Here is an 18,616-nt window from a genome sequence, read left to right as displayed (position 1 = left end):
CCTGGGATGGCAGGACTGTCGTATGAGGAGAGATTGGGTCGACTAGGCCTGTATTCACTCGAATTTAGAAGAATGAGAGGTGATCTCATTGAAACATATAAAATTCTGACAGGGCTAGACAGACTGGATGCAGTGAGGATGTTTCCCCTGGCTTTGGGGAGGGGGGTCTAGACAAGGGGTCACAGTCTCAGGATACAGGGTAGGACATTTAGGACTGAGTTAAGGAGAAATTTCTTCACTGAGGGTGGTGAACCTGTAGAATTGTCCAGAAGGCTGTGGAGGCCAAGTCATTGAATATATTTAAGAAGGAGCTAGATAGGCACAAAAGGCATCATGGGGTATGGAGGGAGAGCGGGAATATGGTATTGAGATAGAGGATCAGCCATGATCATATTGAATGGTGGAGCAGGCTTGAAGGGCCTAATAGCCTACTCCTGCTCCTATTTTCTATGTTTCTGTGTAATTGCATTGTCCTCATCTACCCTCTCTGTTACCTCATCAAAAAACTCTATCAAGTCGGTTAAACACCATTTGCCTTTAACAAATCCATACTAGCTTCCCATAATCAATCCACACTTGTCCAAGTGAGTGTTAATTCTGTCCTGGATTATCGTTTCCAAAGTTTCCTCAACACCGAGGTTAAACTGACTGGCCTATAGTTGCTGGGTTTATCTTTATGCCCTTTTTTGAACAAAGGTGTAACATTTGCAATACTCCAGTCCTCTGGCACCAACCCTGTATCTAAGGATGTCTGGAAGATTATGGCCAGTACCTCTGCAATTTCCCCCCTTACTTCCCTCAGCATCCGAGGGTGCATCCCATCCGGACCAGGTGACTTATCTATTTTAAGTACAGCTAGCCTTTCTAGTACCTCTTCTTTATCAATTTTTAGCCCATCCAGTATCTTAACTATATCTTCCTTACTGAGACTCTGGCAGCATCTTCTTCCTTGGTAAAGACCGATGCAAAATACTCATTTAGTACCTCAGCCATGCCCACTGCCTCAATGAGTAGATCTCTTTTATGGTCCCTAATCGGCCCCACCCCTCCTCTTACTACCCGTTTACTGTTAACGTGTCTGTAGAAGACCTTTGGGTTCACTTTTATGTTGTCCACTAGTCGATTCTCATACTCACTCTTTGCCCCTCTTATTTCCTTTTTCACTTCCCCTCTGAACTTTCATTCTTCTATCAGGTTGGCACTTGTGTTATCAACCTGACACCTGTCAAATGCCCCTTTTTCCGCTTCATCTTACTCATATCACCTTTGTCATTCAGGGAGCTCTGGCTTTACTTGTCCTACCTTTCTCCCTCGTTGGGGTGTACCTTGTCTGTACCCGAACCATCTCCTCTTTAAAGGCCGCCCACTGTTCAATTATAGTTTTGCCTGCCAATCTTTGATTCCAATTTACCCAGGCCAGTCTATTCTCATCCCACTGAAATTGGCCCTCCTCCAATTGCGTGTTTGTACTTTAATGTGGTCAGAGTCCTTTTCCATACCGATACTAAACCTTATGATACTATGATCGCTGCTCTCTAAATGCTCCCCCAATGACACTTGCTCCACTTGGCCCGTCTCATTCCCTAGAAACAAGTCCAGCAATGCCTCCTTCCTCGTTGGGCCGGAAACATTCTGGTCAAGAAAGTTATCCTGAACACATCTCAAAAATTCCTCCCCTACTTTGTCCCTTATATTATTGTTATCCTAGTCTATATTAGGATAGTTGAAATCCCCCATTATCACTACTCCATGGCTTTTGCACCTCTCTGTAATTTCCCTGCAAATTTGCTCCTCTATATCCTCCCCATTGGTTGGTGGCCTATAGAATATACCCAGTGGTGCAATGGCACCTTTACTGTTTCTTACTCTAACCAAATAGATTCTGTCCTTGACCCTTCCAGGACATCCTCTCTCTCCAGCACCGCAATATTCTCCTTAATCAATACTGCCACCCCCTCCTTTCTTTTCTTCCCTATCTTTCCTGAATACCTTGTATCCAGGAATATTTAGTACCCAATCCTGCCCTTTTTTAAGCCAGGTCTCCGTTATCGCCACGATATAGTATTCCCATGTGGCTTTTTGCGCCTGCAGCTCACCAGCCTTGTCAACCACGCCGCGTGTGTTCACACACATGCACTGCAAACTTGTCTTAGACTTTCTTGTACTCTCTCTTGGTCTGACCCCACATAATACCTTCCTATTTCTTACCCTATGGCTATCCTTCTCGCCCCTTGTTTCCCCTTTCCAATGCGACATCCTGGTACCCATCCCCCTGCCAAATTAGTTTACAGCCCCCCCCCCCTGCCACAGCGCTAGCGAACTTCCCCGTGAGGACATTGGTCCCAGCTCCGTTGAGGTGCAACCCGTCCGGCCTGCACAGGTCCCACCTCCCCAGGAATCTGAAGTCCTCCCCCCGCACCATCTCTCCAGCCACGCATTCATCTGCTCTACCCTCCTATTTCTATACTGGCTAGTGCGTAGCACCGGGAGTAATCAGATTACTACCTTTGAGGTCCTGCTTTTGCACCTCTCTGTAATTTCCCTGCAAATTCCTAACTCCTTAAACTCTGCCTGCAGGACCTCTTCCCTCTTCCTACCTATGTCGTTGGTACCGCTATGGACCATGACCTCTGGCTATTCACCCTCCCCCTCCAGAATGTTCTGCAGCCGCTCAGTGACATCCCTGACCCTGGCACCAGGGAGGCAGCATACCATCCTGGAATCACGTCTGCGGCCGCAGAAACACTTGTCTGATCCCCTAACTACGGAATCCCCTATCACTATTGCTCTCCTGACCTTCCTCCTCCACCCCCACCACCGCCCCCCCAACCCCGTACAGCTGAGCCACTCATAGTGCTCTGGTGTTGGATCTGGCTGCACTCTGCAGAGGAACCCTCTCCCCCACCAGTATTCAAAGCTGAATATTGGTTAGAGAGTGAGATGCCCTCGGGACTTCTGCACTACCTACCTGGTCCTCCTTGTCTGTTTGGCAGTCATCCAGTCCCTCTCAAGCTGTAGGGTGATCACCTCATGAAATGTACTATCCACGAAACTCTCAGCCTAGCGGATGCACTGTAGTGATGCCAGCTGTTGCTCAAGTTCCGAAATCTGGAGCTTGAGCTCCTCCAGCTGACGATACTTCCTGAACCTGTGGTTGTCCAGGACACGGGAAGCATCCTGGAGTTCCCACATGGCACAGGATGCGCATTCCACGGGTGTGAGCTGCCCTGACATGCCTCGATTTATTAGATTAACTAAACTTAACTGGAAATAAACTGAAGACTTAAAAAAACACACAGGTAAAAGAATACCTCACCAGCTAGCAGCCAGTCAGCTCCTTCCCTTATGCTGACGTCACTCTTGACTTTCTTACCTCGCTCCTTATCGCTGTTCCTGTGTTCCACTCTCTTTCCTTTTGTCGCTGATCCCGCGCTCCATTCTCTCTCTCTTTCCTTTTATCGCTGATCCCACGCTCTGCTCTCTCTCTCTCCTCCTTTTATCGCTGATCTCGCGCTCTGCTCTCTCTCTCTCCTCCTTTTATCGCTGATCCCGCGCTCCATTCACTCTCTCCTCTCCTTCCTCCTTTTATCGCTGATCTCGCGCTCTGCTCTCGCGCTCTCCTCCTTTTATCGCTGATCTCGCGCTATGCTCTCTCTCTCTCCTCCTTTTATCGCTGATCTCGCGCTATGCTCTCTCTCTCTCCTCCTATTATCGCTGATCCTGCGCTATGCTCTCTCTCTCTCCTCCTATTATCGCTGATCCTGCGCTCCATTCTCTCTCTCCTCTCCCTCCTCCTTTTATCGCTGATCTCGCGCTCTGCTCTCTCTCTCTCCTCCTTTTATCGCTGATCACGTGCTTCTCTCTCTCTCTCCTCCTATTATCGCTGATCCTGCGCTCCATTCACTCTCTCCTCTCCTTCCTCCTTTTATCGCTGATCTCTCGCTCTGCTCTCTCTCTCTCCTCCTTTTATCGCTGATCACGTGCTTCTCTCTCTCTCTCCTCCTATTATCGCTGATCCTGCGCTCCATTCTCTCTCTCCTCTCCCTCCTCCTTATATCGCTGATCCCACGTTCTGGTCTTGCCTCCTTTTATCGCCGATGTCGCGCTCCACTCTTTCTCTCCTCTCTTACTCCTCCTTTTATCATTTTTAAGCAATTAAAGGTTTTATCTCCCAACTGCAAAAGTGATTATTCCTACACTGGACACTAGCTAAGCATTTGGGTGGCATAGAGTTCAGCACACTATCCTTTTTAGGTGTGAATCTGAGTTTGAATCTATTTCAAAGTGATGGGATGAACATCCTTGCTCTCTGCCAGCTTTAACAGTGCTAATTAAGATGTGTTTGGCCAGTCTTAACCATACTGGGCATAGACGCACTGTTCAAAATAGTGCAAATAGTCACTAAGTTGTCAGTCAGTGTCAAATACACTATTGGGGTGACTGGTGTGGAAAATGGAAAGCTCATACTGGTTTAGTAAGATAATCAGCTTAATACAGACTGTTACACCAGGTTAGAGGAACCGTTATTCTGCATCGTGCACCCCCCGCCATTCTGTACTTGACAGTGTGGAGCATGCTGATGTTCAATGCCCGTATTTGTGATGGGGGGTAAGTATTTCATTGCCAGCACTTGAGCATAAAAATCAAAAAAGAATTGCAGCCTGTTTGATGCAGCATCTGAAATAGTCATCAGTTATAACTACAAAAATCATCCATCACTAATGTCACCTTGCCAGGAAATTTGAAAATTAGAAATTCATTGGAAAAGCCTGAAGTAGGGCTGTCCATTTCTATCGGTGATGATGTCCAACCAAGGTCACAGCAGCAGTATACCTTTGGGGATGCTTAAAGGTAAATCAATAGTAGAAGCATTGATGAGGTCATTATGTACATGTATAATTTTATGCTTTACAACAAGAAGCTCTGGGGCGACACCTGAAGGATTCAATGGTGCTTGAATGTTAGAATCACAGAATGGTAACAGCACAGGAGGCAGCCATTCGGCCCATGCCGGCTCTTTATAAGTTAGTTCCATTCCACTGCTCTTTCTCCGTAGCCCTACAAGCTTTTTCCCTTCAAGTATTTATCCAATTCCTTGACTGAATCTGCTTCCACCACCCTTTCAGGTTGCACATTCCAGATCATAATTATTCGCTGCGTAAAAAACTTTTTCTTCATTTCGCCTTTGGTTCTTTTGCCAATCATCTTAAATCTGTGTCCTCTGGTTCTCAACCCTTCCGCCAATGGGAACAGTTTCTATTTATTTATCTAAACCAGTCATGATTTTGAACACCTCTATCAAATCTCCTCTTAATCTTCTCTGCTCCAAGGAGAACAACCCCAGCTTCTCCAGTCTATCCACGTAACTAAAATCCCTCATCCCTGGAACCATTCTAGTAAATCTTTTCTGCACCCTCTTCAAGGCCTTCACAGCCTTCCTAAGGTGCAGTGCCCAGAATTGGACACAATGCTCCAGTTGTGGCCGAACCAGTGTTTTATAAGAGTTCAGCATAACTTCCTCGCTTTTGTACTCTATGCCTCTATTTATAAAGCCCAGGATCCCATATGCTTTTTAAACCACTTTTTCAACCTGTCCTGCTACCTTCAAAGATTTGTGCACATATACTCCCAAGACTCTCTGTTCCTGCACCCCCTTTAGAATTGTATCATTTAGTTTATATTGCCTCTCCTCATTCTTACTGCCAAAATGTATCACTTTGCACTTATAGAATCATAGAATCATAGAAGTTACAACATGGAAACAGGCCCTTCGGCCCAACATGTCCATGTCGCCCAGTTTATACCACTAAGCTAGTCCCAATTGCCTGCACTTGGCCCATATCCCTCGATACCCATCTTCCCCATGTAACTGTCCAAATGCTTTTTAAAAGACAAAATTGTACCCGCCTCTACTACTGCCTCTGGCAGCTCGTTCCAGACACTCACCACCCTTTGAGTGAAAAAATTGCCCCTCTGGATCCTTTTGTATCTCTCCCCTCTCACCTTAAATCTGTGCCCCCTCGTTATAGACTCCCCTACCTTTGGGAAAAGATTTTGACTATCGACCTTATCTATGCCCCTCATTATTTTATAGACTTCTATAAGATCACCCCTTAACCTCCTACTCTCCAGGGAATAAAGTCCCAGTCTGTCTAACCTCTCCCTGTAAGTCAAACCATCAAGTCCCGGTAGCATCCTAGTAAATCTTTTCTGCACTCTTTCTAGTTTAATAATATCCTTTCTATAATAGGGTGACCAGAACTGTACACAGTACTCCAAGTGTGGCCTCACCAATGCCCTGTACAACTTCAACAAGACATCCCAACTCCTGCATTCAATGTTCTGACCAATGAAACCAAGCATGCTGAATGCCTTCTTCACCACCCTATCCACCTGTGACTCCACTTTCAAGGAGCTATGAATCTGTACTCCTAGATCTCTTTGTTCTATAACTCTCCCCAACGCCCTACCATTAACGGAGTAGGTCCTGGCCCGATTCGATCTACCAAAATGCATCACCTCACATTTATCTAAATTAAACTCCATCTGCCATTCATCGGCCCACTGGCCCAATTTATCAAGATCCCGTTGCAATCCTAGATAACCTTCTTCACTGTCCACAATGCCACCAATCTTGGTGTCATCTGCAAACTTACTAACCATGCCTCCTAAATTCTCATCCAAATCATTAATATAAATAACAAATAACAGCGGACCCAGCACCGATCCCTGAGGCACACCGCTGGACACAGGCATCCAGTTTGAAAAACAACCCTGTGTGAAATTTCATCTGCCATGTGTCTGTTCATTCCACCAGCCTGTCTATGTCCTCTTGAAGTTTATCACTATGCTTCTCACTGTTTACTTCCAAATTTTGTGAAATCTGCAAATTTTGAAATTGTGCCCTGTACACCCAAGTCTGAGCCATTAATATATATCAAAAAATCCAGTGGTCCTAGTACCGACCCCAGGGGAACACCACTCTATTCCTTCCTCCAGTCCGAAAAACAACTGTTCACCACTACTGTTTCCTGTTTGATACATTTTAACTAGGATCTTAGCCGGACTCTTCCCCATTCCCTTTGCTAGATTTCTCAGCTAACCTTTATTAGTCTCTTATTTCTACTGTCTTGTACCTACATCTGGTAGAGTTGGTGAGCAGACTTTTAATTTCCACAGTTCCTATGCATGAGCAGTCTTGAGTTCATTGATACAAAGTGAACATCTGCTGAAAAACAGATATGAGTGACATTGTATCACACAACAGGCTATTGGGACCATTTTAGAAGAGTTGCAACTCCACAAGGGCATTAGAAACTTTTAACTATTCCACAATCGCATGGCACATTGCAGCTGTGAAGTTTTTTAGTTGGCAAATATCAGACCTTTCCAGGAAGACAGTCTCTAAGTTATAGACTATGGAGTAAAACTGCAGACTTATTTATCATAATTGCAGTATTTTTCTGCATGTCCTGAGCTACTTTGTCCCAAATCAATCACTTATCCTCTCATGTCCTATTTGAATTTGTTTCCTTGCAAATTAGAGATAAGTTACTGAAATGCAAACATATGTGGAAAATATCAATATATACCACCATACTGAAATTAGAATTTATTAATGCTTTGACTAAATATAATTTGGTTAGCAGCTAGGGCAAAGCCTCTGTATCAAGGCTCATTTACAGACCGAACACCTGACCTGGTCCCATAGCCAATTTCTCTGCAGGCCTCCATCTTGAAGTTGGGCACAGGAATTCAGCTTCCATTTTAACTTATTAGTTTAAAACTGTATAACACGAAATATAGAAATTTTCCTTATTTGACAGGTTGAAAACCCTGCTTTCATCAGAATCTCCTCCCATCATTGTAACATTAAATTAATCTCCACATACTAAGTATATATTTCAACATTTATTGTGTGGAAGTTTTCATTATATTGCTGTATTTTACGAAACAATATACAATATAATACAATACCCTTTATGGTCCATGTGCTTCAGTATACAATATAAAAACTTCATTATATATTAGAAGACTTTTTCATCAGCTGGGTATTTGGCACATCCAAAATCCCACTGCCATGTGTATGCATCTCCAAACCAAGCTGCTAAGAAATCCACAAGGGTAGACACTCTATTTACACCTCACTGACCTAAGTCGAGAGAGCTTAAACACAGGTTGATAAGAGCCATGGCTAAGGGAGCCCAAAATGTGCACTGGGGTAATGCTCGCTTTTAAGCAGCAAAAAACGACATAGCTTAACACAACAACAGTAAGCTTCTGGCAACTTGTCCAGCCAGAGCCACCCTGTCTATTGGGCGATTAGCTTGCAGAGTGTTTGGAGTGAGTGGAAACTTTCACAGCCCTCTGAACAGGTCTCCCCCACCAAGTTGCATTAATGAATCAGGCTGTTTGGTCAGTCATCAATAGTATTGCAGACATGTCTGGAACAGGTATGGTATTAGAGTCTGCCACAGAAAGCTGTCTTGTTTCCAATCCTCCATTGCTAGGCATGTCATTTTAAGCCAACTCAACCCCAAAGACATGTTCCTTACCACCTACTTCCCTTGCATGGAATACAGGCACTAATTGATCTGTTTGAGGTTGTGCTATTCACACTCGAACAACCAAAATTCCACACGGGCAGCATAAAATCTGTGAGTTCATTGCTACCATATTCCTGACCACAACATGAGCACACATGATACACGTGCTTCACCAGCTGGACGTGCACAGCTTCAGCAACAAACACTTACCTCTTCTCAACCCAAATAATAGCAAGTTCCGAACCTGGATATATGAGCATATGTTTGCATACCTAGTTTCCATCAGCTGTCATCCCAAGCTTCAGAGCTTCTTCATCAACTATTTGACTAACACATGCCTTTAGGTTCATGGAAAGACCTATGCAGGGTAGGGTGAAATATGCTGGCCTCCTTGATGTAATTGGTGTTCAAGTCCAATGTCGTATGCCAGGTTATATTGTCACCAACTACTTTATCCAGCTCCTCATGAGGGGTTTTGGTAAAATTATCTGCCACAGCATTGATCGACAGCTGATATTGGCCAGAGTCTGCTTCCATGCAACCATTGCCTCATCAAGCAATTAACCCACCAGAACATCAAAAATTTCATCCAAAAAATTGGCAGATGTCACTGTGGAGAAGACTCTGCAGAAATACTCTTGTTTTCTTCTAAATAGAGTCATAGAGTTATACAGCACGGATAGAGGCCCTTCGGCCCATCGTGTCCGCGCCGGCCATCAGCCCTGTCTACTCTAATCCCATATTCCAGCATTTGGTCCGTAGCCTATAAATCATAAGCCCCACAAATATGTTAAGTGTCATCTACATGCCATTTTTGAATTGCTTGTCACATGTCAAGGAAATTATCAGCTTTTTCCTGTAATTTCATTGAAAACAAGTGTGAAAATCAGCAACTGGGTCTCATTTTGTTTTTCAATTTCCTATTTAACTGTATTCTGACTAGCTCAAGTTTCCAGAAACATAATCAAGAAAAAAGTCAAAAAATGCCAACTTACTTCACTGTATCTAATAACAACTTGCCTTTACATGGCGCATTTAACATAGTAAACCATCCCAAGGCATTTCACAGGAGCGTAATCAGACAAAAATTGACACCCAGCCAAAGCAGGAGATATTAGGACAGGTGAACGAGGTAGGTCTTAAGGGGCGTTTTATAGGAGGAGAGGTTTAGGGAGGGAATTCCAGAGCTTGGGGCCTAGGTAGGGAAGGCACAGCCATTAATGGTGGGACGAAGGAAGTAGAGGATGCACAAAAGGTCAGAGTTGGAGGAACGCAGAATTCTCGGAGGGTGGTTGGGCTGGAGGAGGTTACAAAGATAGGGAGAGGCGAGGCCATGGAGAGATTTGAACACGAGAATGAGAATTTTAAAATAAAGGCATTGGTGGACCAGGAGCCAATGTAGATCAGCGAACACGGGTGATGGGTGAATGGGATTTGTTATGAGTTAGGATATGGGCAGCAGAGTTTTGGATGAGGTCAAGTTTATGGAGGGTCGAAGAACAGGAGATCTAATCAAACATTTATTTTTATAAATTCAATGACTATGGTGCTTCTTCACCCTTCCACCAGAGTGGTGGGAAACAGTGAGAGCAGAGGGGGGATAAAAACAGCGCAGAGCGAGTGCGAGAGTTCACCAGAGTGGTGGGAAACAGTGAGAGCAGAGGGGGGATAAAAACAGCGCAGAGCGAGTGCGAGAGTTCACCAGAGTGGTGGGAAACAGTGAGAGCGGAGCGGCGATAAAAACAGCGCAGAGCGAGTGAGAGAGTTCACCAGAGTGGTGGGAAACAGTGAGAGCGGAGCGGCGATAAAAACAGCGCAGAGCGAGTGTGAGTTCACCAGAGTGGTGGGAAACAGTGAGAGCGGAGCGTGTGTGAGTTCACCAGAGTGGTGGGAAACAGTGAGAGTGGAGCGGCGATAAAAACAACGCAGAGCGAGTGTGAGTTCACCAGAGTGGTGGGAAACAGTGAGAGTGGAGCGGCGATAAAAACAGCGCAGAGCGAGTGAGAGAGTTCACCAGAGTGGTGGGAAACAGTGAGAGCGGAGCGGCGATAAAAACAGCGCAGAGCGAGTGTGAGTTCACCAGAGTGGTGGGAAACAGTGAGAGCGGAGCGTGTGTGAGTTCACCAGAGTGGTGGGAAACAGTGAGAGTGGAGCGGCGATAAAAACAACGCAGAGCGAGTGTGAGTTCACCAGAGTGGTGGGAAACAGTGAGAGTGGAGCGGCGATAAAAACAGCGCAGAGCGAGTGTGAGTTCACCAGAGTGGAGGGGAAACAGTGAGAGTGGAGCGGCGATAAAAACAGCGCAGAGCGAGTGTGAGTTCACCAGAGTGGAGGGGAAACAGTGAGAGTGGAGCGGCGATAAAAACAGCGCAGAGCGAGTGTGAGTTCACCAGAGTGGAGGGGAAACAGTGAGAGTGGAGCGGTGATAAAAACAGTGCAGAGCGAGTGTGAGTTCACCAGAGTGGTGGGAAACAGTTAGAGTGGAGCGGCGATAAAAACAGCGCAGAGCGAGTGTGAGTTCACCAGAGTGGTGGGAAACAGTGAGAGTGGAGCGGCGATAAAAACAGCGCAGAGCGAGTGTGAGTTCACCAGAGTGGTGGGAAACAGTGAGAGTGGAGCGGCGATAAAAACAGCGCAGAGCGAGTGTGAGTTCACCAGAGTGGAGGGGAAACAGTGAGAGTGGAGCGGTGATAAAAACAGCGCAGAGCGAGTGTGAGTTCACCAGAGTGGAGGGGAAACAGTGAGAGTGGAGCGGCGATAAAAACAGCGCAGAGCGAGTGAGAGAGTTCACCAGAGTGGAGGGGAAACAGTGAGAGTGGAGCGGCGATAAAAACAGTGCAGAGCGAGTGTGAGTTCACCAGAGTGGAGGGGAAACAGTGAGAGTGGAGCGGTGATAAAAACAGCGCAGAGCGAGTGAGTTCACCAGAGTGGTGGGAAACAGTGAGAGTGGAGCGGCGATAAAAACAGCGCAGAGCGAGTGTGAGTTCACCAGAGTGGTGGGAAACAGTGAGAGTAGAGTGGTGGGAAACAGTGAGAGTGGAGCGGCGATAAAAACAGCGCAGAGCGAGTGTGAGTTCACCAGAGTGGTGGGAAACAGTGAGAGTGGAGCGGCGATAAAAACAGCGCAGAGCGAGTGTGAGTTCACCAGAGTGGTGGGAAACAGTGAGAGTGGAGCGGCGATAAAAACAGCGCAGAGCGAGTGTGAGTTCACCAGAGTGGAGGGGAAACAGTGAGAGTGGAGCGGTGATAAAAACAGCGCAGAGCGAGTGTGAGTTCACCAGAGTGGAGGGGAAACAGTGAGAGTGGAGCGGCGATAAAAACAGCGCAGAGCGAGTGAGAGAGTTCACCAGAGTGGAGGGGAAACAGTGAGAGTGGAGCGGCGATAAAAACAGTGCAGAGCGAGTGTGAGTTCACCAGAGTGGAGGGGAAACAGTGAGAGTGGAGCGGTGATAAAAACAGCGCAGAGCGAGTGAGTTCACCAGAGTGGTGGGAAACAGTGAGAGTGGAGCGGCGATAAAAACAGCGCAGAGCGAGTGCGGACCGACCGCGTTCTGAAAAAAATCAAAGAGTGACATCAAAGATAAAGCAGGTGGGTGATTGTTGAGTGTTTCTTTTTCTTCGGACTGTGGGCTAAGTTACAGTAAAACCAAATTGCACATAATTAAATTTATAATTAACTAATTAACTAAACTTAATTAAATAAATGAAACGAAGTTAGTACTAAGATCAAAATTATAAATAATTTGATTGACAGTGATGTAATTAATTAAATAAATACTATATTATACTCTATTCAAGGGTTATTGGCCAGTACTGGGGAAAGAGAGAGCTGTTCCGTCAAGACGGGCTTCACCTGAACCATGCTGGGACCAGTGTTCTGGCGAATCGAATAACTAGGGCTATAGATAGCGCTTTAAACTAAATAAGGGGGAGTGGAATTTCGAACGTTGAAGAGAAAGGACAAGGAAGTAGTACAGGGAAGAGATAAGGGTAATGATAACCAGAGTGTGACAGAAAGGGACAGAGTGAACAAACATAAGAGTGCACCAGCAAATGGGGTCAGAGTAGGAAAAAAAATGGTAAAAAGACAAAATTCAAGATTCTTTATCTGAATGTGTGCAGCATTCGTAATAAGGTAGGTGAATTGACGGCAAAAACCGAAACAAATGGGTATGATCTCGCTGCCATTACAGAGGCGTGGTTGCAAGGAGACCAAGGTTGGGAACTGAATATTCAGGGGTATCTGACATTTCGGAAGGATAGGAAGAAAGGAAAAGGTGCTGGGGTAAAGGATTATAATAAAGGATGAAATTAGTACAATAGTGAGAAATGATCTTGGCTCAGAAGATCAAGATGTAGAATCAATTTGGGTGGAGGTAAGAAATAGCAAGGGTAAGAAATCACTGGTGGGAGTAGTATATAGGCCCCCTAACAGTAGCTACACTGTAGGGCAAAATATAAATCAAGAAATAATGGGGGATTGTAAAAAAGGTAATGCAATAATCATGGGCGATTTTAACTTTCATATAGATTGGACAAATCAAATCGGCAAAAGTAGCCCTGAGGAGGGGTTCATAGACTACATTTGGGACTGTTTCTTAGAACAATATGTTTTGGAACCAACCAGGGAGCAGGCCATTTTAGATCTGGTAATGGGTAATGAGACAGGATTAATTAATGACCTCAAAGTAAAGGATCCCTTAGGAAACAGTGATCATAAGATGATAGAATTTCACATCCAGTTTGAGTGTGAGGATCTTAGAACTGAAACTACTGTATTAAACCTAAATAAGGGCAATTACAATGGCATGAGGACAGAGTTGGCTAAAGTGGACTGGGAAAAACAGATTAGAAAGGTATGATGGTAGATAAGCAGTGGCAAACACTAAGATATTTTATGACTCTCGACAAAAATATATCCCAATAAGGAGGAAAGACTTCACGAGAAGGGTGTACCAACCAGGGCTGACTAAGGAAGTTAAGGATGGTATCAAGTTAAAAGAAAGGCATACAACATGGCCAAGATTAGTGGTAAGCCCGAAGATTGGGAAAACTTTAGAAACCAGCAAAGGAGGACTAAAAAAGTAATAAAATGGGAGAAAATAGATTGAGAGTAAACTAGCAAGAAATATAAAAACTGACTAAGAGCTTTTACAAATGTATAAAAAGGAGAGTAGTTAAAGTAAGCATACTTTAGAGGATGAGACTGGGGAAATAATAATGGAAAAGAAGGAAATGGCAGAGGCATTGAACAGATATTTTGTATCTGTCTTCACAGTAGAAGACACTAAAAGCATACGAATAGTAGTAGATAATCAAGGGCAAATGGGAGGGACGATCTAAAAACAATCACTATCACAAGAGAAAAAGCACTAGGCAAACTAATGGTTCTGCAGGCTAACAAGACCCCTGGACCCGATGGCTTGCTAAAAGAAGTGGCCACAGAGATAGTGGATGCATTGGTTGTAATCTTCCAAAATTCACTAGATTCTGGAAAGGTCCCAGCGGATTGGAAAACCGCAAATGTAACGTCCCTATTCAAGAAAGGAGGGAGACAGAAAGCAGGTAACTATAGGCCAGTCTAACATCTGTCAATAGGAAAATGCTAGAATCAATTATTAAGGAAGTAGTAACAGGATATTTAGAGATTCAAAATAAAATCAAGGAGAGTCAACATGGTTTTATGAAAGGGAAATCGTGTTTATGACAAATTTATTAGCGTTCTTTAAGGAAGTAACGAGCAGAGTAGATAAAGGGGAACGAGGAGATGTAAGTGTATTTGGATTTCCAAAAGGCATTCGATAAGGTGGCACAGAAAAGGTTACTGCACAAGGTATGAGCTCATGGTGTTGGGGGTAATATATTAGCATGGATAAAGGATTGGCTAACTAACAGAAAACAGAGTCGGGATAAAGCGGCCATTTTCAGGATGGCAATCTGTAACTAATGGGGTGCCACAAGGATCAGTACTGGGGCCTCAACTATTTACAATATATATCAATGACTTGGATGAAGGAAGAGAGTGTACTGTGGCCAAATTTGCTGATGATACAAAGATAGGTGGAAAAGTAAGTTGTGAGGAGGACACAGTGTCTGCAAAGGGATATAGATAGGTTAAGCGAGTGGGCAAAAATTTGGCAGATGGAGTATAATGTGGGAAAATGTGAAGTCATCCACTTTGGTAGAAAAAATAAAAAAGCAAAATATTATATAAATGGAATAAGACGACCGAATGCTGCGGTATAGAGGGATTTGGGTGTCCTCGTACATGAAACATAAAGTTAGCATACAGGTGCAGCAGGTAATTAGGAAGGCAAATGGAATATTGGCCTTTATTTCAAGGGGGATGGAGTATAAAAGCAGGGAAGTCTTGCTACAACTGTACAGGGTGCTGGTGAGACCACACCTAGAGTACTGCATAGAGTTTTGGTCCCCTTATTTAAAGAAGGATATACTTGCATTGGAGGCAGTTCAGAGAAGGTTCACTAGGTTGATTTGGGGTATGGAAGGGTTTTCTTATGAGGAAAGGTTGAGCAGGTTGGGCCTATACTCACTGGAGTTTAGAAGAATGAGAGGAGATCTCATTGAAACATAAAAAATTTGGAGGGGGCTTGACAGGGTAAATGCTGAGAAGATGTTTCCCCTCATAGGGGAATCTAGAGCGAGGGGGCATAGTCTCAGAATAAGGGGCTGCCCATTTAAGATGGAGATGAGGAGAAATTTCTTCTGAGGGTTGTGAACCTTTGGAATTCTTTGCCCCAAAGAGGGGTGGAGGCTGAGTCATTGAATATATTCAAGGCTGAATTAGACAAATTTTTGAAGGGTGTCAAAAGATATGGGGAAAAAGCAGGAAAGTGGAGTTGAAGCCAGAATCAGATCAGCCAGGATCTCACTGAATGACAGAGCAGGCTTGAAGGGCCAAATGGCCTACTCCTATCTCTTGTGTTCTTCACCCTTCCACTCCTAACAATAAAATAAACACACACAAAATTGAACAATTATGAAAATTGATCACCAACCATTCACATTAGGCTATACGATAACTTCATGAATTTTCACCTCGAGAACCTCTCCTTTCTCAGCAAAGCTATAAACAAGGAAGAAGTTTGAGGCTTGAGGTGAACAAGGGATTGGTTTTCAGACATGTTTTTTCTTATGCTTAGTCTAGGAGTGTGACAGGTATGCTAAAAGAATCTGCCCAGGTACAGAAGCAATATTTAAGTCTTAGAGAGACTTGGCTTTTATAGATAGTAAAACAAAGTAAGAGTTGTTGAGAATAAAAGTACTATTTGGCATGAATTGAAGGCCGATGAGGGAGTTCCATTTGAGGTAAGACGACCTAATGAACCCAAGAATATCAGTAGACAGAAAAGAATGAATGTTAGAGCCCAAGAGGTGGGTTGTTTGGACTTGCAAAAAGAAAAAGACTCTCTCTGAAGTGACAGAAATAAAATTTTAATTTAATCAAAGGATGTAGAGAAGATCAAGATGTAATTTAATCATCATGATGCAAGAGGTATTTGCACTGAGTGTGTGCAATCTGAAGAAGTTCTTGAATGTAGAACGGATCCATCAGCAAAAGATGACAAGTGCATTAAGAACATTAGCTCAGATGTTCATCATAAGGTCAGAAATGGGGATGTTCGCTCATGACTGCACAGTGTTCAGTTCCATTCGCAACCCCTCAGATAATGAAGCGGTCCGAGCCCGCATGCAGCAAGACCTGGACAACATCCAGGCTTGGGCTGATAAGTGGCAAGTAACATTCGCGCCAGATAAGTGCCAGGCAATGACCATCTCCAACAAGAGAGAGTCTAACCACCTCCCCTTGACATTCAACGGCATTACCATCGCCAAATCCCCCACCATCAACATCCTGGGGGTCACCATTGACCAGAAACTTAACTGGACCAGCCATATAAATACTGTGGCTACGAGAGCAGGTCAGAGGCTGGGTATTCTGCGGCGAGTGACTCACCTCCTGACTCCCCAAAGCCTTTCCACCATCTACAAGGCACAAGTCAGGAGTGTGATGGAATACTCTCCACTTGCCTGGATGAGTGCAGCTCCAACACTCAAGAAGCTCAACACCATCCAAGATAAAGCAGCCCGCTTGATTGGCACCCCATCCACCACCCTAAACATTCACTCCCTTCACCACCGGCGCACTGTGGCTGCAGTGTGCACCATCCACAGGATGCACTGCAGCAACTCGCCAAGGCTTCTTCGACAGCACCTCCCAAACCCGCGACCTCTACCACCTAGAAGGACAAGGGCAGCAGGCGCATGGGAACAACACCACCTGCACGTTCCCCTCCAAGTCACACACCATCCCGACTTGGAAATATATCGCCGTTCCTTCATTGTCGCTGGGTCAAAATCCTGGAACTCCCTTCCTAACAGCACTGTGGGAGAACCGTCACCACACGGACTGCAGCGGTTCAAGAAGGCGGCTCACCACCACCTTCTCAAGGGCAATTAGGGATGGGCAATAAATGCCGGCCTTGCCAGCGACGCCCACATCCCGTGAACGAATAATAAAAAAAAAAATAAACAGAGGACACTCATTTCCGGGAGAAAACTGCTGACAACAGCCACTGTCAGCTCAAAAATAACAACTACCATGACTAATTGCACTCTCTGTAATATAGCTACTCATAGAATCTTAGAAAGTCACAGCACAAAAGGAGCTTAATCCCACTTTCCAGCACTTAGTCCGTACCTCTGTAGGTTACAGCACTTCAAGTGCACATCCATGTACTTCTAAATGAGTTGAGGGTTTCTGCCACTACCACCCTTTCAAGTAGTGAGTTCCAGGCCCCCACAACCCTCTGGGTGAAAAAATTCTCCTCAGCTCCCCTCTAATCCTTCTACCAATAACTTTAAATCTATGCCCCCTGGCTATTGACCCCTCTACCATGGGAAATAGGTCCTCCCTATCCACTCTATCTAGGCCTCTCATAATTTTATATACCTCAATTAAATCTCTCCTCAGCCTCCTTTGTTCCAAAGAAAACACCACCAGCCCATCCAATCTTTCCTCATAGCTAAAATTCTCATGTCCTGGAAACATCCTCGTAAATCTCCTTTGCACCCTCTCTAGTGCAAATATATCTTTCCTGTAATGTGGTGACCAGAACTGTATGTCATACTCAAGTTGTGGCCTAACTAGTGTTTTATACAGGTCAAGCATAACTCCCTGCTCTTATATTCAATGTCTCGGCTAATGAAGGAAAGTATCCCATATGCCATCTTAACCACCTTATCAACCTGTCCTGCTACCTTCAAGACCCATAAGTTCCTCTTCCGACATTGCAGCATCCAACTGTTTCTTAAATGATTCCAATATTTTTGCCTCCAATAGACTGGGTGTTCATTCCACATGTTGATCACTGTGTGTGGAAAATCTTCCCAATATCACTCCTAAATTTAACTTTTATTAGTTTGAAACATACACTCTCAAATTAATTTAAGATAGTATTGCAGATTTGCATTTTCTAATCTTTTAATAAGAAGTATGTTTTCTTGCATGCTAAAAATGTGAGCTTGCAACTCAACAGAATTCTAGAAAGGTGGGAATTTTTCCCTCTGTACCTCCTAGTAATATCTAATCACAAGCATCTTCCCTAGTATGATGCTCATCATTTTTTAAATTCATTTTGCTCAGCTACAAATTCATTGTTCTTCAAAGTATCTTCACCACTCTTATTTTCTGAAAATTATATCTGATAAATCTATACATTCTCACACATTAATTAAAAACGCTGGAAACACTAAGCAGGTCAGACAGCAGCTGCATCTGTGGAGAGAACAGATGTCAGTAGTGGGGAAAATGCTAGAGTCTATTATAAAAGATGTGATCACAGAACACTTGGAGGGTATTAACAGGATTGGACAAAGTCAGCATGAGTTTATGAAAGGGAAATCACGCTTAACAAATCTACTGGAGTTTTTTTGAGGATGTAACTAGTAGAATAGATAGGGGAGAACCAGTGGATGTGGTGTACTTGTATTTTCAGAAGGCTTTTGATAAGGTCCCACACAAGAGGTTAGTGTGCAAAATTAAAGCA

At 44.3% G+C, this 18,616-nt stretch overlaps 1 protein-coding gene across 1 annotated transcript in view; it reads right to left on the bottom strand.

Moving 5' to 3' along the window:
- Nucleotides 1-18,616, bottom strand: part of ipo11 (importin 11) — a 711,960-nt gene that overhangs the window by 275,018 nt on the left and 418,326 nt on the right. The window lies entirely within an intron of this gene.

Source organism: Heptranchias perlo, chromosome 1, assembly GCF_035084215.1.
Source record: "Heptranchias perlo isolate sHepPer1 chromosome 1, sHepPer1.hap1, whole genome shotgun sequence".
In the NCBI taxonomy this organism is placed as follows: domain Eukaryota; kingdom Metazoa; phylum Chordata; class Chondrichthyes; order Hexanchiformes; family Hexanchidae; genus Heptranchias; species Heptranchias perlo.
Note: the sequence above shows the minus strand (reverse complement) of the source record. Positions and strands in the feature narration are given on the sequence as shown.